Source organism: Lactuca sativa, chromosome 8 (genome assembly GCF_002870075.4).
Source record: "Lactuca sativa cultivar Salinas chromosome 8, Lsat_Salinas_v11, whole genome shotgun sequence".
Taxonomy (NCBI): domain Eukaryota; kingdom Viridiplantae; phylum Streptophyta; class Magnoliopsida; order Asterales; family Asteraceae; genus Lactuca; species Lactuca sativa.
The window spans coordinates 183,716,620-183,741,989 of NC_056630.2; the positions used below are offsets into that span (position 1 = coordinate 183,716,620).

At 38.8% G+C, this 25,370-nt stretch overlaps 1 non-coding gene across 1 annotated transcript; it reads right to left on the reverse strand.

The window, feature by feature from the left end:
* Positions 1–20,574: 20,574 nt before the first annotated feature.
* On the reverse strand, positions 20,575–20,681 carry LOC111913137 (small nucleolar RNA R71). The gene has a single exon (XR_002857439.1). It is a non-coding gene; the product is annotated as a small nucleolar RNA R71 (small nucleolar RNA).
* Between the last annotated feature and the right edge of the window lie 4,689 nt (positions 20,682–25,370).

Here is a 25,370-nt window from a genome sequence, read left to right on the forward strand (position 1 = left end):
TAGAATTGCATTAATTGTCAAGAGCTTGAAAGGTTCATGATATAAGCCTCTAAGAGAGTATATCTTGTCAATACCATTGGAAACAATCTAGAGCATGCCTCAAAATCTTAATAAAATGGCTGACCTAGATAGTATAATTGTATTCCATATGTTATTGCGATTGGATTCATCATATACACCATGTTATACATGAAGGCCAACTATATCATATGCTTGGAGTATAACGAATAAATACCAATATAATTCGAGAATAACTCATGTGATGACTGATAAGAACATTCTAAAGTACTTATGAAGAACTAAAGAAACATTCATGATCTGCAGAGTATTTGAAAGAAAGTTATGTGTAAACTGTTAAACATATATAGACTTCCAAATAGATTTAAATTGTTCTCGATCATATTCAGACATGTTCTCATTATGAATGAAGAAAAAGTTGCATGGAATGGAGCTCCAAACATATTTTAATTGTAGTTACACAAAAAAGTTAGAATACTTTGTTGTTATGGAAACCACAAATGAAGATGCTTAAATGATTAGTACTTATGAGTATGAGTAATATCATCCCACGAGTATTGGTATCTAAATCATATTTAAACACCTAAAACATTCTCAAGAGTTATATATATATATATATATATATATATATATATATATATATATATATATATATATATATATATATATATATATATATATGGGATATAAATAAAACTATAAATATTAGTATTTGCTATGCTTATACAATTAAAATTTAATGAATCTACTTAACTAAGTACCTTCATTAGCTAAATCATGAAAGCTATGCTGGGGCTACAGGACTTTGTTATCATAAATGATTAGATTTGATTGAAATTTAATATTTATATATTAGAATGTTATATGCAACATATATTGTAATGTATTGATATATTAGATATGATGTTTTCATTAAATACATGTTGTGTTCTGTATTAGCATGTTTAATACTTGAATAACCTAGTTATTGTAAATCTCCATAGTCTTGTATAGTTGTGGGAGCATCTACGAAATAAGACTAATAAGAATGGATTTGCTGATTTTCATGGAGATGAAAATAGCAAAACGCTATGATGAAATTCATAGGCGCTTGATAGGAGAATCAGTATTGGACATGACCTGTATCAAGATCACTTCACGGATCATAGTCACGAGTGACATTTGATAAAGGTAGTATCTTTGTATTCTTCAACCCTAGATACATATATGGGACTTAAGTGTACGAATTGTTGGGCATAACATGAACTACATGAGAGGCGTATATAACACCTTATAATTGATTGTAGCTTGGATTGGAAATTGCTAGTTGCAAGATGGCACCTCTGCATGTGTTGTTGGGGACATTGGTATGTTGCTAAACGTCAACCAATGTCTATGTCAATCCATAATGAATCTTATGCAAGTGGGAGATTTTTGGATCTATACACTCAAGAATCATTTTAGAATGATGTTTTCCAATAATATACGATCGTATAGGGTCATACATTTATCATGTTTTCACTTATTGATTATTTATTATGAATTCAATTATCAATAAATATATTTAAGTCTTGTATTTAATTTTGGAGAAATTATTATATTATGAAAATAATTTAAAAAAAAAATTATTTTATCAAAATAATATTTTAGAGAGTAAAACTAGTTATTTAATCAAATGGTATGTGATTAAATATGTCAAGTCCAGTAGAATTTTATATATACTAGTTTAATAAGATCAAGTGTAAGAGACTTCACCCTCTTATCAATCTCCTCATTGTCGACCTACATCATCCAAGAAGGGATGGTGTGTTGCTTGTTTAACTTTCTCTTACAAGCACCATGCTAGTGAGTACCATACCTTTGCATTTAATGAAGGCATGGGTCTTGGATCTCAAGTGCAAGTGTATAAGGAAGAGTAAGGTTTTCATTTACAAGTTAGTCTTTTGATCTATTATTTCTTCCTTCATGGTCGAAAGCATCCCATCTCCTCCTTTTTTTCCTTTTAAAGTGTATTGTAAGAAATGAGTATTTAACTGCTTCTACTTTAAGACTAAATTATGTTTAGTTCTTAAAGGCTTAAGAATTACTTAATACAAGATGAGTTACTTTTTGCTGAATATATTATAGAAAAAATCTATTTTGAGTTTTTACCATCTTCGTTAAATCCCCAATTCCTAAGAGAGATCAAATTCTTCAAACGTTATCTTTTAGGCAGGGATTAATCGCTAGACGCCTACTAATCAGCTAAGTAGTGCCTAGAGATTAATCGGGACCTAGTTAGGATTTTTACAACCTTGATATATATATATATATATATATATATATATATATATATATATATATATATATATATATATATATATATATATATATATATATATATATATATATATATATATATATGCGAGTAGGATCAAATGACAACACCTAAAAGTTTGATAACACAAGAACAGATCTAGACCATCTAAATATTCTCATATATATATATATATATATATATATATATATATATATATATATATATATATATATATATATATATATATATATGAGTAGGATCAAATGAGAACATCTAAAAGGTTGAGAATGCGAGAACAGATCTAAACCATCTAAGTATTCAAATCTATGGTTATTATCAGAAGAACCATTTATGTAAATTATGAAATTTATTGGTATTAAATTGTAACTTTGAAATAGTGAAAATGGTATACTAGTAATTGATTGTTTATTTAGTTCCTATAACTTCTAAATCTTTACTTTCAATTTTGTCTCTCTCTTTCTCTCTCTCTCTCTCTCTCTCTCTCTCTCTCTCTCTCTCTCCCTCAGCCACTCCGAATCAGACCCTCCTACCGCCAATGTCAACCTTTCTGTCGGTGTCATTATCTCCATAGAAATCCGAAACTTATGCCACCATCATCAACATTGTCGGCATCGTTTTAGGTAAGCTTTAATTCGGAGTGAGAACGAGAAGGGAGATGGTGAAGAAGCAATGTTTGTGGCATAAGTAGCGGTACTCGGTGGCCCAACGAGCCGACGACAACCCTAGTGGTCGGAAGTTGTGATTAACACTCTTGTTCATGTTACTCTTCTTCTAGTTCATGTTTCGATTTTTCTGATGCTATTTTCTTAATTTTTGATATGATTTTCACAATTTACTATTATTAAAATTATAAGTGATTCATAACTGATTAGTCTCCTCTTATCTATGTATGAATGATGTCTAGTGGGTCTAAGTTGGTGAATACGGTGGCTTAATAAAGACCCATAAATAGTGATGGTGATCTAGTGTTTGGCATAAAAGATAAATAAATAGTAACATTCGTAAAATTCCTCAAAATTTTAAACTTTTTAAGAAACCACAAACCATCATTTATTATAATTTGTTTTCAAAATAATTTTCATATCAGAGAAATCCCAAAACCGTAAAAACAAAAACATGAGGAGGTGCACGATCACGCCTTCACCTTCCCGCGATCCACTGAGGTACCTGAAACATAATTCAAACTGTAAGCCCAAAGCTTAGTGAGTTCCCCCAAAATATCAATACATAACAAATAGCACAATTATAATAATAGCATACTATGGACCCAATCAACCATCGAGTTGGAATACCCCAAGACCCTCAACTATCGGGTTGGAATGCCGACATACTGTGGGTCCAATCAACCTCAGGATAGAATACCCCATGCCCTCAACGATCGGGTTGGAATGCCAACATACTACGGGTCCAATCATCCTCGGGATGGAATACCCTAGGCCCCCAACCATCGGGTTGAAATGCCTCGGCCTGTTGCTTACACACAAAACAATGAAGTCTCATCCACCAACCAATCATGTGCACATAATACAAGTAACATACGACTAACTAGTCAGCAAACAAACGTACATATCTCACAGAGCACAAAGCTTAGCAACATCCTAAATACCAAGATACCGACTTAAGATATTACTACAATACTATAGCATGCACAACACGATATCAAATCCAAAGGGCCGACCTTGGTGCCTTCGTCCCACAAGTACAGTGAGGAGACTCAACTCACATGTAGTGCATAAATTATAAGGTCTGATTCTGAATCTTATCTCCCGACTCAATGCCTACAACCATCATGACGAAATCCTATCAAAATTCCAAAATACCCAAAACGCACTCAAAAGTCCAACATGGTCTACCATGGTTATAGTCAAAGTCAACGATCAAGGTGAACAGTCCATGTTGACCCAACTCGCCGAGTGCACCAACTAACTCGTTGAGTTTCTATAGTTCTCAGAAGGTCGGGAAAACCCTAGCCAACTCGTTGAGTTTGCTAGAAAACTAGCCAAGTTTTCCCCAGCATAACACATTTAGATTATTCATCAATTCCCAGGACTCTAAGGCTAAGATCAAAACTCCAAATATGTCTAAAAGGATAAAGTTTCCAAATTTATCTTGTGGGACTACTCTAAATGCTCAAAAACCCCTCCACAAGGCTTGAAAACTCAAGGGCTTAACCATTAAGCATAAAATCCTTGTGATCTGAAACCCAACCTTTCTAAAAGAGATTATAGCCTTAAAAATGTCCCAAAGATTGGTGCTTTATAAACATGCATGTCCAATGCATGTCTTGAACCCAAAATGGGTCAAAAGGGAAATATGACCTAAACTCCATGCATGGCATCAAGGCTTAGCTAAAGACCAGATCTAACCCACTATAAGGTCACCTTGAACTGGAGATTTATAAAGTTGCAAACTTTATGAAGTCCATCCATTGCTACATCCAAGAACAATGAGACAAAAGGACAAAACTCAAGATGTAGCTACATAGATAGATAAAAATAAGATCTTGAACACTTACAAGGTCCAGAAAAGATTCTAACTGAATATAAGAGCTTTGCTTGCTAGATCCTTGCTTCCTTCTCCCAACCTTCTCCTTCTTTTGCTCCAAAATGCCACACTAGCTCACAATATGAGAGGGATTGATGATTAGGGTTCACAAAGGCCGATATGAGAATTTGGAGGATGATAAAAGATCAACCTTAAGGACTTAAGGAGGTTATATAGCGTGAAAAACTGTAAAATTTAAGGTTTCTCAGCCGGCCAACAACACGTCGAGTTGTCCTCATCAACTTGACGATTTTGTCCAAAAAGTTGTGCGGCCAAAAAGCCTTTCAATGTGCTGAGTTGATGCCATCAACTCGCCGAGTTCCAAAGAAACCTTGCTTTTTAAAGAATAAATCTCATACCTTGAAATCGGGATGCTACAACTCTGTTGGATTAATGTCTAAGTCCATAACTATATTTGGTAAGACTTGACCCGACCCGGCATGGTCCATTTGGGTTGCATGGCATCATGCACTTGGATAGACTAAATGAGAGAAATAAGACACTTATGGTTATTAATATATTATAAGTTCTAGTATATTAATAATAAGAATAATAAGATTATTTAATTAGTATTGATCAAGAATTAATCTAGGATTAATTAAGTGATCAAAAGAAGACTAATTAAATATATGGGTTGATTGTATAAATCATCCATACTTGTATAGTGGGCTAATGCTCCATGGATAATCAAGTTGGGCTAAAACCCATAGGATGGTCCATGGATGCTCCATGGTGTATTTGTACCCATGGATCCAAGGAAATGGAAAGTCATGACAATTAGGGTTTGCCCTAATTGTAACACTATATAAGCATCATATTATTCACCAAAAATCGGCACTAGTGGGTGTACTAGAAGGGCTAGCCGATTTCATGAAGTGTGGGTTTTCTCTCAAGTTATTCCATGTGTATTTGGTGTTGTGTGAACCATTTGAGGTGTCACACTTGGGGCACTAGGCACTCAAGCTTCATGAAGACTTTCTACACCAAAGAGGTATGTATTCTATCTTGCTATAGTCATTGTTTTGTATGCTAGATTAGGATAATACCTTGGATGTTCTTATTTGCATGTATAATAGAGAAAACATAGATCCAAGGTATTTAGGGTTGCATGTACACTTAGGAAGTGTTAGAATGCTCAAAACCCAACAGTGGTATCAGAGCCTAGGCTTGTTTTCTATTATACTTGATGCAAATTGCTGAAAAATGCTGAAAAACTCGATTTTCTGGCTTTCTGGGCACTGGACTCGCCGAGTCCACTGATGAACTCGCCGAGTCCATGAGTAAAATCATCCTACTCGCCGAGTAGGTTGATGCCACTCGCCGAGTAGGAGCCCCAGACAACATATTTTCGAGTTTTTTGGCTAGAAATGGACTAGGAACATTACCCTAAGTTGTTTTGAACTTATAAACTTGTTTTTTGATGTGGTAATGTTCATGCTAATCCATTTTCAAAGATAATTGTCAATAGATTCATGTTTTGTATTAGTTTAAGGATTAGACTAATTACATGAAAAAGTTTGATTTGAATTATCTTGTTCTTATGAGTTGCTTAGATTAATAGAAATGTTGAGTGAAATAGTTGTTTTCAATCCATTTTAATCTAAGAGTTGAGTATAAAATGTGTTTGTGTAACTTGTCCTCAAGTTACATGAAGAGTCACATTAAAGACTCATAAAATTCATAAGAGTTGGAAATGGTTACAAAATGAAGAGTCTTGTGTCATTGAATAATTTTTATGACTCCATAACTTGTCCTCAAGTTATGGAAGTTCAAGAGTCACTTCATTAAAGAAAAATATGTAACCATAATTAAATCCATAAGTTATAAAATAAAGGAAAAGTTAGTTCTTTTATTAGTTTAAAGTCTTCCATAACTTGTCCTCAAGTTATGGAACTTGAAGAGTTTTTGGATTAAAACTACTTTAAACACATAAGTTATGGAATTAATTAGTTTTGAATAGTTTCAAAACTTGCCCTCAAGTTTTGGAAATTGAAAAGTTTTCACTTATGAATACTTTAATTCCAAGTTAGCCCTTAGAATTTTAAAAGTTAAAATTCAACCCTTATACTCTATAATATTATAAGTTAATAATATATATATGTATAAGAGTAAAGTCAGTCTTACCGCTAGTACGCCTCATTCACGAAGCCGGTCTATAAGGTGGGTATAAGGTTGTTGCCTATAAAATGGCAACTTAATGGGTGTCCACTCTCACCCACCGCTTGCTTGACTGGTGGAGGGTCGTTAGCCGAACGGGTTTGACAGGACTAGAATTCTCCCTTCATTAAAAGTATTAATGATAATACTAAGTAACTAAACTCTTAATAATACCCAATCTTAGTTACTTAGGAAAAATGTGAATAAGGTGCTAATCCATGAAATTACACTTTACACTTTGTCTAAGTCGTTAGTGGAGCGTGTGTGGTTAACCGGCACACTAACTTGGACTTAACAAGGTAGGTAAAGGGTGACTTAATATTTATCATAGTATCGGTGGAGCGTGTGTGGTTAACCGGCACATCGATTGAGGGGTAATTTATTAAGGGTACCAAGTGATTTGCATGGTTACTTCACACCTTGTTTTGTGATCCTCGGCATCCCAGTCACAAAACCTGAAGGGCACACTCGAGATTGAAACATGCCATTGAACAGTTCAATGAATCTCAAAGATCTAGGAGTTTCAAAACCAATTAAAACCTAATAATACATTTCGTTTATCTTGGTGGAAATTGGTGAATCGTCATTCACCTACCTTCAAATATTTTATAGCTTGGATTACGGCATACCTCTTCTAAGTTATAAAATAGTTTGTTGGGTCCTAGCCTTAATATTTCATATTGGGTGTCATATTAAGGACTTTAAATCAACTATCTTGAATATCTCCCAAAAGTTGTCTGGTTTAGGCACTTATGATCTTCCCAAATCTCTTGAAACAAGGTTTCCTAATGAAGATGATGTCCCATGGATATCATACTTCTTCACCTCTTCAAATTATTCTCCCTAACCCACAAGTTCTTGAAAAGTTTAAGGTCACTCAGGCCCTATTAGGCAAGGCAAGGTCTAGGTGTGGTCACATCTTGGAGATGTAGTCACATATTGACAAGCCGGGAGAGTTGGGTGTCAAAGTCTTGAGAAAGTTGGTGGTTCAACTACTTTCTAAGTCACATAGTGAGTTCTTTTGGAACACCTATGAAAAAGACTATGACAAGACCCTTAATGATCTTATCTATTTGTTAAGATCAACTTCCTAAAACTTTATGGACATTGACAATGATGACATTGGATATCCAGTAAAGCATTCTCTTCCCAATGGAAAGGGATCGGCCAGAGTCAACTCGGTTGACCAAATGGTAAAGAGAAAAAAGCTAAGTCTGTGATAGTCCCGTGTACCATTATCAAAGGGTCCATATGTTTGTATTGCCAAAGAAAGGGCATAGGTTGCGAAGCTGCCAAATTTACCTAAGGATGTTAAAGTCAATAAGTTTGACTCTACTTCAGGTAAATTCCACTATCTAACTCTGTTAAGTTTCTATTCTGAGATTCTTGATACATGATGTGACTGGGTCACATGGTGATGTTTTAAGAATGAAAGAAAAGTGAAGAAACTTAAAGAAAGAATATGCTGAATCTGATGGCGTAGATGGATTTCTATCGCGTAGTTTGAAGATCGGATTCTTGAGCTACTTCTCAGGAGTTATCAGATATTGCTTAAGGAATAGATAACAACAAGTTTTCATATGGATTGTAAGGATAAGTTTTTCCGCAAAGTTTTAAAATAAAAGGAAATTTTTATTTTATTTATTTTAAAATACCCTTACAATGGCATTTGAGGAAAAATTGTTGCTTATATGATTCCATTAGTAGCAAGAGTGGAAATATGAAATTGATTCTTTCATTTGTGGTAATGTCTAAATTTACCAAATAAGGAAAGATTATCATCACCCAAGTTTCAAGTGGACCGGAACTTGGAATCATGCAAGTTGTATAGCATGATGAATGAGAACTTTCAAGTTTTGGAAAATTAAGACTAATTACTCGGCCACATGGATGTGTGAGTCAAGTAAAGGACTAAGGGATCAGTACACATTCTTGTGCACTGATTAAGTCCACCACAAAAGTTTGATAAGACTATTCGTCATAGTTTACTAAAGATCAGTAAATATGATTATACTTACAAGCTTAAGTGTAACTCTGAGACATTGGAAAAAGGTTCCAATGTATGGCAGAGCGAATAAAGAAGAATCAATTTAGGCAGAAGGATAAAAGTTTCTCATATCTGAAAAGATGGGAGAGTACTTTAGTATCAGTTTTGAGATCATCTTAATGATTAAGAAACCATATCAAAATTAGTTCTCTAAGGAAATCTTAGTGCATTCTTATGACTAAGAAGAGGAACTTGAATTGTTGAAATGGTTAAATCAAGAAGATGAGTCATACTTCGTTCCAATACAAGTCTTAGAGTCATACTCCAAGATTGTCATTTGAGTGACATGTCTTAAAGAAGGTTTAAAACACTTGTCAAATGGAAGAGTAAAAGTTTTCTACTCTTGTACATTTGAAATTGGTAAGTTGTGATGTTTTGGATAAAACAAAGACCAACTTAGGCCAATTGTGTGAAGTGTTTGTCTTGATTAGAATCCTCACTATCTCTTGGATATTTGACAAGGGAGTCTTATATGTCAAGAGGACAGTGGGAGTCTTAAAGGTCTTGAAAGTCTCGAGAAATAATCAAGAATAAAACCTGAAGTTCTTCGCTAGCACACGACTTGAGGTTTATAACCTATCGTGTTGACATATCTGTGCCCATTCCAGTTAAAGTTGACTTTGCATATGAGTTCTTAGAGTTCTCAATGTGTTGCATAACAACTTGGAAGCAATGGCAGGCCCTTGAGCTGCCAGGTGGCAAGAAGTTAAGATTGAGTTCAATCCATATGGTTTTGGATTTGTCATTATCTTTGTCTTGTGATTATGGTTTGACAAATTCACATGGATAAGAACACATACACCAGTAAATCTAAGTGTCATAAGGTTTCTCTCCGATTCATGAAAATGATGGTGAGGAAACACTTTCACTAAGTAGATTTTAGCTAGATAGCAATTGTGATATTTGCATTCTCAAAGTCGTTAGTGGAGCGCGTGTGGTTAACCGGCACACTAATTTGGACTTGTGAGAAATGGCAAAAAGGTCTAAACTTTATGATTACGGCATACCTCTTCATAATTGTTTAGACTCACAAGTGTGCTATCTAAGGGAAGGTGTATGATTTTGATAAAGTCTTATCAAAACAATCTAGTATCAGAAATCTGAACTTTGGTAAGAAAGTCAATGAAGTATTGATTTCTAGAAGTCCAGCTGATTTCTGAGTACATGTCAAAGCTAGTGGGAGCATAAGTGTTATGCTAATAATCATCATGTTAGTGGGAGCATGATAATTATGATAAGTATTGCAAGTTAGCAATGTTAATTATAGAAAACAAAAGTTCCAACTGGGAAAGAGTTGTTGTGCTATAATTAAGGGAGAGGAAATTATACTTCATCTCAAATCTATAAGCTTAGATCGTGAGGTTTTAATCATTTAGTCAAGGATATATATATGAATTTCATGTTGGAAAGGCTCAACATAAGGAAATTCTGTATATGGGTTCATTATTTGCGTTCTAAAATTCGATTATGATTACGGCATCCCTTTTCATAATCTGAATTATGAGAACTTGGAAAATTGAAATGGAAATATTATAGCAAAAGACTGGTTTAGTCTTTATGTAAGACATCATGAATCGTGTCCCATATGCTTCGGATATAGGATCGATTACATGTGCTATAATCATCCGTTCTAAAATTTTCCAAATGCCTGGGGCATTAAGAAGGGAAAAGGTTTAGAACTGGATATGACTAAAAGGATTAAACAATTGTCGAGGACAATCTAAGGTTTACCAAAGATTGGTTACTCAAGGACAATTGGAAGTATAGTGATAATTCTGGAAGGACCATATTGACATAGTCTGTAAGGAGGCAACTCTTGTTCAGAAGTGATAGTCAAAATGGAATCTGGAAATGTTTCAAAGTTAGAATTTTCAATCTGTGAAAGATTAAGGAAACTTAATGCAAGAAGGATATTTCCAAGGAGTGGATCTCCTTTGGAATACTCTGTAATGATTGTTGCCAAGTCTTTATGACTTTGTGCATAATCATTACGAGAGGATCAATGCATATAAGTTTAGAATCTAACAGATTTCAGTAAATGGCATGAATTTGGAATTCTTGCATTTGCAGTAAGGATTTGGGAGTGTGAAAAGAGAATCATTGAAGTAATGTTCAATTGATCTAGTTCACAAAGTAAAGATCATAGACAAACATAGTATGCGTACTTGGTGTATGGCATGACTAGTGTTTGAGAAAAACATAGTGTACATGCTTGGAGCATGGGACAACTATTGTTTTAAATTCAAGAATAAAGTTGATAGCTGAAACAGTATACAATGAATAATGTGTAATCATATGGTGATAAATAAAAGGTGTTTTATTTATATTCATAAGTTCTGAGACCATATTGGATTCAATTATTATTGTGTTTCACTTTGCATGTTTTGACTTCCCGAATAAACTAAGTTATTCTTCCGGAATGACTAAGTTATTCAAACCATCCACAGTCGGTCATATGTTGGAAGTAGATATGAATTAAGACTGTCATGATGGGTTGTAGAGGTCTAAGGTGTTGGACAAGGCTACAACAATCATGAGTGCTCATAAGTTCTGAGTATTGGATTCAACCCGCGCTCATTGGAATCACTTCATGGATTTTATCACGAGTGATCATGAGACGATAATATCTTATATTCTTCAAACCTAGAGATATGAGTTGTTACTATGAGTTGATAGTACATTGATAGCACGAAAACGCATTTGGTAACTCGGTGCTATAAAACGTGCCTTTGTGTATGATTCAACAAGTAGTAGAACAAGCCATATGAGTCGAAGTTTATCCGTTCCTTTTACCTTCGGGATAAAAGCGATATCTGTGGGCCCCTCGATGATTTGATGATGACAAATGGAAGTGCTCGGCCGGGCCAGGACTGATTTGATTTGTTCAATTAGTCAGTTGTCATAAATCGGAAATCGGGAAACAACAAATGGACAGAAAGAATGATTATAATCCATGTCTCAGTCCATATGATATCTAGAATGGAGGAATATATGATCCCTTATCTAATGGACAAGTCACTGACAAAGGTCAGAGTTCATCTACAAGGTCAGAGTTCGACAGAAGCTTTTTGAGAGCTACGATTGCCGGTCGGTTCTTGAAGTCATTCGCAATAATAGTTTTAGACTTATCCAAGTGGGAGACTGTTGGATTAATGTCTAAGTCCATAACTATATTTGGTAAGACTTGACCCGACCCGGCATGGTCCATTTGGGTTGCATGGCATCATGCACTTGGATAGACTAAATGAGAGAAATAAGACACTTATGGTTATTAATATATTATAAGTTCTAGTATATTAATAATAAGAATAATAAGATTATTTAATTAGTATTGATCAAGAATTAATCTAGGATTAATTAAGTGATCAAAAGAAGACTAATTAAATATATGGGTTGATTGTATAAATCATCCATACTTGTATAGTGGGCTAATGCTCCATGGATAATCAAGTTGGGCTAAAACCCATAGGATGGTCCATGGATGCTCCATGGTGTATTTGTACCCATGGATCCAAGGAAATGGAAAGTCATGACAATTAGGGTTTGCCCTAATTGTAACACTATATAAGCATCATATTATTCACCAAAAATCGGCACTAGTGGGTGTACTAGAAGGGCTAGCCGATTTCATGAAGTGTGGGTTTTCTCTCAAGTTATTCCATGTGTATTTGGTGTTGTGTGAACCATTTGAGGTGTCACACTTGGGGCACTAGGCACTCAAGCTTCATGAAGACTTTCTACACCAAAGAGGTATGTATTCTATCTTGCTATAGTCATTGTTTTGTATGCTAGATTAGGATAATACCTTGGATGTTCTTATTTGCATGTATAATAGAGAAAACATAGATCCAAGGTATTTAGGGTTGCATGTACACTTAGGAAGTGTTAGAATGCTCAAAACCCAACAAACTCTCCCCCACATGGACTAGGCTTCGTCCTCGAAGCCTGCTGCGGAGAACAAATCCGGATAATGCTCCGGCATCTCATCCTCCAGCTCCCAACTCCACTTAGAGCCCCTCCGGTGCTACCATCACACCTTTACTAACGGTATTTCCTTGTTACGCAAAATCTTCACCTTCCTCTCTAGAATAGCTATCAGCCTCTCGACATAGTTCATCCAATGATACCACTTCCTCCTCGTCCACTACGCACTTTCACAGTTGTGATACATGGAATGTGCTATGTATATGACTGAGCTCCTATTGAAGATCCAATATATAAGCAACCTTACCAGCCCTAGCAACAATCTGCAATGGTATGATATATTGGGGGCCCAACCTCTCCCTCTTCTTGAAGCGAATCACACCTTTCCAAGGTAAGACCTTCAACAACTCCATGTAACAAACATGAAAATTCAACTCAAATCGGCGCCGGTCGACATAACTCTTCAGCTAACTCTAAGCAGTCTGCCATCTCTGCCTGATCTGCTGAATCATCTCTGTAGTCTACAGGACTACCTGGGTCCGAACCATGAACTTGTGACCAACCTCGCCCCAACAGACTAGGGTGTGACATCTCTGCCCATACAAAATCTCAAAAGGCGGAGCACCAATGCTGGAGCGAAAATTATTGTCATAGGAGAACTCTACAAAAGGTAGGTAGGAGTCCTAGCTCCCACCAAAATCAACAACTCAAGCTAGCAACATCTCATTGAGAGTATGAATTGTCCGCTCACTTTGTCCGTTAGTCTACGGATGATAAGTTGTGCTGAAGTGTAGCCTAGTGTCGAGTTCCTCATGTAAGTTCTGACAAAATCGGGAGGTGAACCGAACAACACGGTCTGAAACAATAGAGACTGGAACCCCATGGCGAGCAACGATCTCACGAATATACATATCAGCCAACTTCTCAGCCGACGAGCTCTCCTGGATTCCCAGAAAGTGAGCACTCTTGGTTAATCGGTCCACGATGACCCAAATAGCATCAAAACCCTTTTCCTTCTTTGGCAGCTTGGTTATGAAGTCCATCAGAATCTGCTCTGATTTCCACATGGGAACCTCCAAAGGCTGCAGATTTCCATGCGGACTCTGATGCTCGACCTTGACCATCATATAGGTCAAGTACCTCTCGACGTACCAAGCGATATCCCTCTTCATGCACCACCACCAATAACTCAACCTCAGATCCCGATACGTCTTGTTAGCCCCCGGATGGATAGTAAAATGAGACTTATGAGCCTCTTCCAACACAATCTATCTGACCCTACCAGACACAGGAACACATACGCGACCATAATGGGTCAACAAACCATGATTGTTGGGCACTAATCTGGTGATCTCGCCCCTGATCCTCACAATCTTCCAATTTTCTTCCCGCACCCCTCGGCCTGAGCCTCCCTAATCAACCCCACAAGTGGAGAATCCACATATATCCTCATACATGACATCGAAACAGAAGATCCAAACAACTTGCGGCTCAAGGAATCTGCCACCACATTCGCTTGACCCAGATGGTAAAGGATCTTGCAGTCATAATCCTTAACTACATCCAACTACTGGTTCTGCCTCATGTTTAGGTTCGGTTGATCCATCATATGCCTCAAACTCTTATGATCTGTGTAGATGGTACAACGGACCCCATAAAGGCAATTCCTCCAAATCTTGAGGGTGAAAACCACCGCCCCCAACTCAAGATCATGCGTGTGATATCTCGTCTCATGTGACTTCAGCTGCCGTGAAGCATAAGCTATCACTCGTCCTCTCTGCATGAGAACTGCCTCCAACCCGATGATGGATGCATCATAGTAAACCACAAAAATCCTTGATTCCCTCAAGGAGGGTCAAAATTGGGGCCTCGCAAAGCCTCTGTGGAAGGGTCTCAAATGTTGACTGCTACTTAGGGCCCCATCGAAAATCTACCCCCTTCCTCGTCAGACGAGTGAGGGGTACTGCAATCTTGGAGAAATCCTGAATAAATCTCCGGTAGTACCCTGCCAAACCCAGAAAACTCCTGATATCCAAGGGAGATTTCGGAACTTCCCACTGCATCACTGCCTCGATTTTGTTCGGATCGATGAAAATCCCATCCTGATTAATGAGATGTCTAAGGAACTGAACCTGTCGTAACTAAAACTCATATTTCGAGAACTTAGCATAAAGTTGTTCTTTCCTCAAAACCTCTAGAATCTCACGAAGATGCTCCTCATGCTGCTCTCTGGTCTAGGAATACACCAAGATATCATTAATAAAAACGATGACCGAGTAACCGAGCATCGGCCTGTATACTCAATTCATCAAATCCATGAATACCACAGGCTCATTGATGAGCCCGAATGGCATCACCACAAACTCATAATGTCTATAACGAGTTTGGAACGCTCTCTTCTCCACGTTCTCCTCCCTTACCCTGACCTAATGGTACGCTGACCTCAGGTCAATCTTGGAGAACCAAGATGCTCCCTGCAACTGATCAAATAGATCATCAATCCACGGAAGGAAATAACGGTTCTTCACCGATAACTTGTTTAACTCCCGGTAATCAATACACATCCTATGTGAACCATCTTTTTCTTGACGAATAGAATCGGTGCTCCCCACGGAGAACTGCTTTCATAGTAGCTCCTGCAGCTGAGATGACAACTCCTACATCTCAAGCGGTGCCAATCGGTACGACGCCTTGGAAATAGGGGTCGCACCTGGTACAATATCGATCCTGAACTCAACCTGCCTCTCAGGAGGCACACCAGGTAACTCCTCCAGGAATACATCAGCAAACTCCCTGACAACCGGAACATCAAAAACCAACACTTGATCCCTAACCCAAGTGTCCACCACATAAGATAAATAATATGCACACCCGTGATGAATATACTGTCGAGCTGTGGCAGCCGAACAAAACCTTGAACCCAACCTAGTGCCCTCTCCATAAATAACTAGTTCTCCCCGACTTGGGGTTCGAACTACCACGTGATAACCCTCGTAGTCGATCATGGCACCGAAATGACCCAGCCAATCCATACCCACTATCACATAGACATCCCCCATGGGCATAGGAATCAAATCGATCGGGAAGGATACTCCAAAGATCTCCAAAACACAACCCTGATAAACCGAAGAAGTAGAAACCCTGTGCTCATTGGAGATAGAAACTCGCAACGGACACCCCAACTCCCCTATGGGCAAAGCAAACTCCCTACTAAAAGACCGAGAAACAAAGGACCGACTCGCACCCGAGTCAAACAATACTACATCAAGCAAGGAGTTCAGTAGATATGTACTTACCAAAGGTACAAACATATGAGCATAAAACAAACATAATCAACAAGATAAGGGATCGAAACATCCCAGTCACAAAATTCGGTGCTGCCCTGGCCTCCTCGGTAGTAAGATGGAAAGCGCGACCTTGAGCCCTCGGGCGCTCCGCCTTGCCCTGACTCCCATGAGTGATCCTTAAAGTAGCTGGTGCTGGAGCCTGCACCAGATTGGCGGCTAACAAGGGACACTGGGCTTTCATATGGCACACCTGATCACAATGGTAAGAAAGTCTGATGCCAAAAGTTGGACTCTGTTTCCGGTTGTCCCTCGCAATGTGGCCTTGCTTGCCACATTTGTTGCAACCCTAAGGAGACCGACAAACTCCATCATGCACCTTGTCGCACTTCCCACAAGTACGACCCTTCTGACTCCCCGACCTGGAGTCAGCGACCCTAAACCATTTTAGCGCAAACTGCAACTGCTTTGGGACCAGTCTTGACATCAGAAACTCAATCTCAATCTCATGCCACCTGGCCGCCTCCTGCACCTCCAACAATGAACCATAACATTCTGTAGAAACAAACTGCCTGATCTCCATATTGAGCATGCTCAAGTAATGGGTCATATGAGCCTGCTCAAATGTAGCAAACTCAAGGTAGAACATAGCTCTCTCCGTGAACATCTTGGTGATCTGCGTCACCATCTCAGACCCCTGTCTCAAATTCAGATACTCCTGCACTAATCTCTTACACTCCACCAGCGGGACATATCTGGAGCGAAGCATATCAGAAAATTGCTCCCATGACATAACAACTCTCTGCTCTAGTGAATAAGAACTAGAAGCGAGCCTCCACTAATCCTTCGCTCTGGGCCTCCGAAGGTTCAGAGCGCACCTGGCCTTCTAGTCAGCAGGGCATGAACAATTGAAAAAACATCCCTCCATATAAGATAGCCACCTCCTAGCTATGACCGGGTCCTAAAATCCATTGAAAGTCATGGGATTCATATTATCGAAGTCCCGATACTGAAAGACCCGCCCTGTCCCAACACCTGCAGCCGCCACGGCTACAGAGGCTGCAACAGCATCCTTCTCAACAATGGCTGCATAACGATCATCAAAGAACTCCATCATCACGGTATTGATGGACCCAAACATCTCTGGAATCTGACCCCAGACAATAGCAACCACCTCCACATGAATGATCTCTCTGACGCGGTCCTATGACAATACTAGCTTACCCTGTCTACCAGCTCCGGATCCTGACCCGGATCCGATCTCAACTTGTCTGGTAGTCACCATACTGAAAATACACCAGGAAGATATTAGATAATCCATATATCATAACGGGGATCCAACTCCAAATGAAGCCCTAGGGGTGGTGACTTCCTTACTATGTGTACGGTTCTTGTACTTTTAGTAGTACGGGCCCACACTACCTTCTACACCTACCTGTATTCGTCTCAAGTATCGTTACAATGCCCTAACAATACTAATAAGCATAGTAAAACACTCAATCCACACTCCATAGAGGAAAGGCTAAACATCTCACAACTGGCCGGCTAACCCCACACAACTCATCCATGAAACTTCCACCAACCTTGTAGCACTTGTGCATGCTAGCCATACATAACATTGAACCCTATAGACATTCGAATATTTGATCCTACCCTAATCCCTTCATCAAACAAGAACATGAAATAAGGCCAAACCAAACATTCTCAGGCTATAATATCATAGTTATATATAACCATGATGCATACCCTAAGCAACTATAGTAACGATGTCAATTCCATAAAAGAAAGGTCCTATGCTATCATGCATCATATAATCATGCAATTTTATCATGCAATTCCTGAAGATCCCTAGCCTATCACTAGCATGCTATTCTAACATATTACAATATCACATAACAATACGATATTTTGGGGTCTACTTACTAGCTCCGGCTGATCGTACACTGATATTGCCATATTTATGCATGTTTTTAGGAAATATTTACTGATATTTTTATATATATTTTGGTTATTTGCATAGAATAATGATACTTATAAGCTTTAATTGTACTTTGCAGCCAAATAGAATCATTTTTGGAGGAAAGGACTAAAATCATCAAAGATTGGAACTTTGGAGGCTTGGAGAGTAAAAGAGAAAAAAACTCACCTAATCAACTACATTTACGTCGTGAGACATATTTATTCATGACGTGAGTATGAATATTCTAAAAGATAGGATACGCATAGAGGAGTCTTTGCCTAACACGAATGATTACTATATTCCCATCGTGAGACATATATGTTCATGACGTGAGCGCGAAAAATCAGAAAACTATATATTGGCTTATTCCCTACGACTTAAAAAAAACTTTTGGCTGACTTGGAAAGTTTCTGGAGTCGAAAATCAGAAGAAGAAAAGGTCAAGAATTAGGTTGCATACCAAAGAAGAAGGAAGAGCTCATACTCAGCTTATTAGTTTGGTACATTCAAAACATGATTAAGACTAGGGTTTGTTTGTGTTTGTTTGCTAGGATATCCAGCTAAATCTAGCTGCTTCTGTTAGCTAGATGAAGCTGGAACTCATGTTTTAAATACTTTTGCTTTGATTTAATTGTTGGTTATGACTTGTGTTTAATTGATTGAACCTCGCAAGCTGACTTAATATTTGATTGCTTTAAATTCATGTTCTGTGTAGTTAGTGAATATGAATATGCATGAATTTGAATGCCTAGTAATTTAGTGAACATTAGATTATTAGAGCTAGGATAGAACCAATCTTAGATAAGTAACTGAACTATTGAATTAGGTTGTGCTAGAGAACTCGTATTATGATCATAAGTGTGTTTTTGAAATCTATCTTACCTGGCTCCAATTCTATTTAATAATTAATTATGTGTTAACTATTGTGTGACCATACATAGATGTACATGAATTAATTAATGTTAGTAAATTTACAACTGAATTACTAATACTATATTAATTGGTATCCAACAATAATTATCATAACTAATTTATAAACTATTGAGGGAAAGTGGATTCGAACTAACAGAAGTGTTGTGTTTATTTATTGAATTTGTGTTAAAGAATTAAGTTCTTCTAAACTTGCAAAATTAGATAAAACCGCTTCCTTTATTAGAAATTAGGTTAATTTAATAGTAGGTAGATTAATTATTTAAGACCGTTCCCTATAATCGACACCCAACTTACCCAAACTATTCTATAATTCGACTAGGTACACTGCCTAGGTGCATTTTAGTTAGTTAAGTTAGATAGGTTATAAATTTAAAACTAGTAGGTAGTTTTGTGCACATCAAGTTTTTTTGGCGCCGTTGCCAGGGAACGACTTATTTAGTTGTTGATTTATTTTCTTTAAATTAATCGATCCTTTTTTGTGGGATAAAACCTGCAAAAAGTTAATTTTTCAGCCTACATTTTTGTTTCAGTACTAGACTCACGACGTGAGCCTTAAGCTCACGACGTGAGTACAGTAGTTTTTCGTTTTTCTTTGTTTTTCTTTTCTGTTAAATTTTCTGCGACAACACGAGGTGGTACTCTTTACTACGTCGTGGTGACTAGTCAGTAGGCAACTTTTAGTTAATTTTAATTCGGTTTTGCGTTTTTATTTTTGTTTATTTTGCTGAAGTTCATGACCAAAGGCTCTAACACACCTTTGGTGCCACCACTTGAAGATCCAGAGTCGGCTCTTCACAAGAAGACGGATAAGAACACAGGAGTGAACCAAACACCAAAGAAATCACTTTTTAAATATCTAAAGTCGGTTTTTGGAAAGAAGTCAGGAACGAAAGTGGGAGAATCTAGTACATCATCAAAGGTTGAAAGCTTTGATAAAAAAAACTAACCCACAAGAATCCGAGTACGAATCTAACCCAGAATTCGAACTACATAGAAATGAATCCGAAGACGAGCCAGAAAACGAGATGGCAAACATTGGGAATATGTCTATGGGAGCTTACAAGAAGCGAATTAGAGATGATTTTGGTCAGGGGTTAGTACAACCTGAAATTCCTGCCACTGCCACATTCGAGCTGAAAGGACACATCCTTACTGCACTTAAGGATATTCCATTTTATGGGAAGGACCATGAGGATGCTGTTAAGCATCTAGATGAGGTCAATGGCATTGCGGATTATTTCAATGCCCCTAATGTTCCTAGAGAGACAGCTTTACTGAGGATGCTACCAGTCACTTTTAAAGGAGCTGCAAAAGACTGGATGAAGGCATTACCACCTGGTGCAATCACTACTTGGGCACAGATGCGTGATTAATTTCTAGAACAATTCTTCCCACCTTCCAAGATAGCTAAACTCAAGAAGGCAATAGCCAATTTTGATCAAAATCCGGGTGAGTCACTTTACGAGGCATGGGAACGCTACAAAGGTTTGTTAAGTAATTGTCCTCAACATTACCTTAACATTTAACAAGAAGTATCCATATTCTATGATGGGGTCAATTTCATGACAAGAAAACTCCTTGATTATCAAGGACCACTTACAAAGAAAAATACAAATGAGATCAAGGTGCTAATTGAAGAGTTCGCGAAGCATTCTCGTGAGTACCACAATCCAAGGCATGAAGGCATTAAAGGAATTAAGGGAGGAAGTTCTGCAGACATGGTTGCTATACTAGCCATGCTCAACACTATGGATAGGAGGATGACCAAGATGGACCAGTCAATACATGCTATAAGAGTTGGTTGTGAAAGGTGCAATGGTCCACACTTGACTAAGGATTGCTACTTGGATGAATATGGGAATAAAAGAGCTCAAGTTTGCTTATCGAGATAAATACTATGAAGACTGGAGAAAACCAAAGAAAGAGTGGCTACCATATGATGAATACAAGAAGGAGAAGGAGGAGAAATATAGGCCGACAGGCCGAGGCTTCTACCAAAAAGAGCAACCACCAACTGAGATGAAAGTTGACTTGGAAAACATGCTAGTTCGTTTTATGGAAGCTTCTAAGAAAAGGCATGATGATATTGATGCAACACTTAAGGATCAAAGAATAATGATAAAAGAACAACAATCAATGATGAAAGAGCATCAGGAAACGATGATTGACCAGAAAACATCTTTAAGAAATCATCAAGCATCAATACGCAATCTCGAAGCCCAACTTGGTCAACTAACAACTTTGGCTAACGAAAATTTTTCACCAAAATTTCCCGAAAAAAAGACTCAATCCTATGTCATGGTGATCGATACTGAAGAAGAGGCTATTTATGAGTTCCTAGAAGCCTTAGAAGTGGAGCCAAAGAAGACCGAACCGAAGCCAAAGAAGTCGAAGCTCGAAAATAAAAATGCTGCTGAAACACCGAGTTCATGACGTGAGTCTTCTATGCTCTCGACGTGGTCCTGGTCTGAACAGTAAACTGCATAATTTGATCCGGCTTATAATGCACCTTTACCGTTCCCTTCCCGAGCTACTATCCATCCACTGGAGTAGGAGCATCTGGAGTTCATGAAGTAAGTAAAAGGGATTCCAATTAATACTCCTTTTATCGAGTCATTATCTATGATTCTCGAGTACGCGAAGCTCCTAAAAGATTTGATAGACACTTGTTAGCAGTTGAAGAAAGATCCCAAGGTTATTCTAAGTGAACAGAGCGCAAGAGTCGTATCGGGAGAGTTACCTAAGAAGATGGGAGATCCTGGACGCCTCACTCTTCCATGTGAGTTTGGGAATAATCTGAAGACTTATGCTTTAGCTGATTCAAGGGCTAGCATAAATTTGATGCCTTATTCATTTACCAGAAGCTGAATATTCAGAAAATGAAGGCTATAAGAATGACCATTCACATGGCCAATCGTTTTGTGACACATCCCAGAGGCATTATAGAAGACATCCTGGTAAAAAAATGGGAATTTTGTTTTCCCAGTTGATTTTGTGGTTATGGACATGAAGGAAGATGTCAATGCCCCAATCATTCTTGGTTGCCCATTACTAAATACTGCTAGAGCTTTGGTTGATATTTGCGAATCCAAGCTTACCTTGAGGATTGGAGATGAAGAGGAAACTTGTGGAGTCCAAGATTGTAACATCCCGAAACTTCAAGAGTAGAGTTGAAGGGCTAAAAGAGTAAGTTTTGGAAGAGTGACTCGGCGAGTCCATGGATGGACTCGGCGAGTGGAGTCGCGACTGGGTCGTGTGTTAAGTAGCCGACTCGGCGAGTCGATAAGGAGGACTCGACGAGTAGGCGCTGAGTGGAGAAAACCCTAATTCCAGGGGTTGAGCCCTATATAAAGAACATAACAACCCACTCTCAGCCTCTTTATTCATCCCCAAGTCCAAAAACCCTTAGCCTTCGTGTGTGAGTAATCATATCTCATTTGGGAGCTTGAAGGAGATGATTATTGAAGGGATTTTGGGAGATTGAAGGCTTGGAGCAAGGGGCTTTGCTTGGATTCGAATTACTTTGCAGTTGGGTCGTCCCTTGGAGGTAATATCTTGTTCTTGGGCTATTATTATGTTGTTTCTTCATTTTGGGGTTTGTGGGAACTTGTCTATGGATGTAATTGGATGTTTAGAGGTTAGATCTGAGGTTGCTACCTCAGATCTGGAATGGAGAAGAATCAGAGAGCATGAAAGTCCCTATGTTGGAGTGTTTAGTGAAGCTTACATGTCCCAAACCCTAAACCAAAGTGCAAAAAGCCTAGATCTCTTTGGATTCACGTAAAGTTTGCCACTTTACGTGATGAAGGGGTTGTAGGAAGATAGATCTATGTTTTGGATCAATTGCATGGCTTGGAGTGCTTCTGTATGGATTCAGACCGGTGGTACTCGGCGAGTCACATGGGTGTACTCGACGAGTTGTTTGAAGATGAGCTGGGACTCGACGAGTTGGAAGAACAACTCGGCGAGTTGGATGAAGATGGCCTGGAACTCGGCAAGTTGTATGAACAACTCGGCGAGTAGGTTGAAGATAGCCATAGACTCGGCGAGTCTGTTCTTGGACTCGGCGAGTCTTGTCGAAGAGTTCCGATATTCTCTGGTTGAGTCGAGAATCGGTGAGTCAAGGGATGACTCGGTGAGTTGTGTGCAAGAGGACTCAGAAGTTGTGGGACTCGGCGAGTCTCGGGGTGAATCGACGAGTTAGGTCGCGGATTGAGTGAAGTTCTGAGTATGGGAACTCGGCGAGTCATCGGGTTGACTCGGCGAGTAGGGTCAGTCAGGGGTTGACTTTGACCTTGTCTTTGACCAAGGGTTGACCAGTGGTTTCCAGGGGTATTTTGGTAATTGTTGATTATTGTTTGAGTTCAGTGCATTGGTGGCTGTCCAGAGGTGGAGATAGTATCAGTGATCGGAGCAGCTTGGGTTATCTGTTCAGTCGGCAGTTTCGAGGTGAGTTATCCTCACTATATCAATAGGGTTTAAGGCACCAAGGCCGACCCTTTCTCGGATGGAAATCCGGGTAATGTCTGTTGTTATGATATTGCGGAATATAGGCCGGAAGGCATTATATGTAGTGGGCCGGAAGGCATTACATGTTGTGGGCCGGAAGGCATTGCGATACGGACCGGAAGGTCATGGCCTAGAAAGGCGTATGTGTGTAATTAGTATGTTGACTGATTCGTAGGGCGATATTATGCTAGTGACCGGTTAGGCAGGTATCTTGGTTAGGGTAATGATATGTTATGTGATCTGTTGATCGATTTGTTGACTGTGATCTGTTGTATGATTATATGTTATGTGCACAGTTGCTTGGTCTAGGGTTTGACCTGATATGTATGGCTGTTCTATGATCTGTTATGTGGGCATTTTATGTTATGGGCCGGAAGGCGATATGTTATGGGCCGGAAGGCAATATGTTATGGGCCAGAAGGCAATATGCTATGGGCCGGAAGGCAATATGTATTGGACCAGAAGGTCGTGGCCTGGAAAGGCGCATTTGTGGTTGGTATTTTTGGGGGTATCTCACTAAGCTTTCGGGCTTACAGTTGTGGTTTTATGTTTTCAGGTTCTCAGGAGTCTGTGGCAAGGCAAAGGCGTGATCGTACCGTTCCCCGTGTTGGTGTTTTATGATTTGAACCTAGGAAGAATACTCTATTAAATAATGTATTGAAAACCTTTTTGTAACAACGTTATTAAAATGGGTGGTTTTTGAAAAGTTTTAATTGTTTTGCAATTTTGGTCGTTACAAGTTGGTATCAGAGCCTTGGTTTGAGTGAATTGGAGGAACACTCGTGTAACTCCAGTCTCAAATCGAGGAAGGTTTTAAAAGAGAAATTAAAATGGTTTTCAAATTAAGTAAAAGGGGGACGCGGAGGTATGATCAGCTGGAGCCAGTAAGTAACCCCAAATTTACCATTCGTGACACTTGTTTTATTGAGCTTTGATAGAACACCATGCTAGAGTTAGGCTAGGGATCTTCAGGATTTCATGATAATGTTGCCTGATTTGTGATGCCTGTAGCCTAGGGACCCTTATGGGAGATTCTCAGTGTTCCTCTGGTGGTGAGGGTTGATCGTTGTTATGCATGTTCTCTAGGGTACTGTGGTAGTACTTCATACAAATATGGGTAGGTGTGGAAGGTAGTATGTGCCCGTACTACTGAAAGCACAGGACCCATATGCGTATCAGGGAAACCATGATCTCTAGGGTGGGTTGAGAGAGTTGGATCCCAGGTTTGTGGGATGAGTCTGAGTTTTGGTATGGTGTTTTTCAGTATGGAGATTCCGAGGCATGATGAGAGTGGATCCGGATCAGGATCGGGAGCTGGAGAGAGAGTTCCGGGTGGATCGGTGCCGTCTGAGGTTATCGATCAGATGAGCACGAGCGAGTTAGATGCGAGGATTCACGAGATCCTGCATGATGAGGTTGCTGCATTGTTCCGGGCTGAGTTTCCGGAACTGTTTGGGTCGATCAAGACCGCCATGGTTGAGTATTTTGATGAGCATTATGCGACTCTTGCGGAGACGGCTGCCACGGCAGCTATAGTGGCTGTAGCAACGGCAGAAGGAGGAGCTGATAGGGATTGTCAGTATCGGGACTTCGATGATGCGGAGCCTCCCACCTTCGATGGAGTTCAGGACCCGATGGTTGCTATGAGGTGGTTAACGGACGTGGAGGGGTGTTTCTTCATGTGTTCATGCCCTGC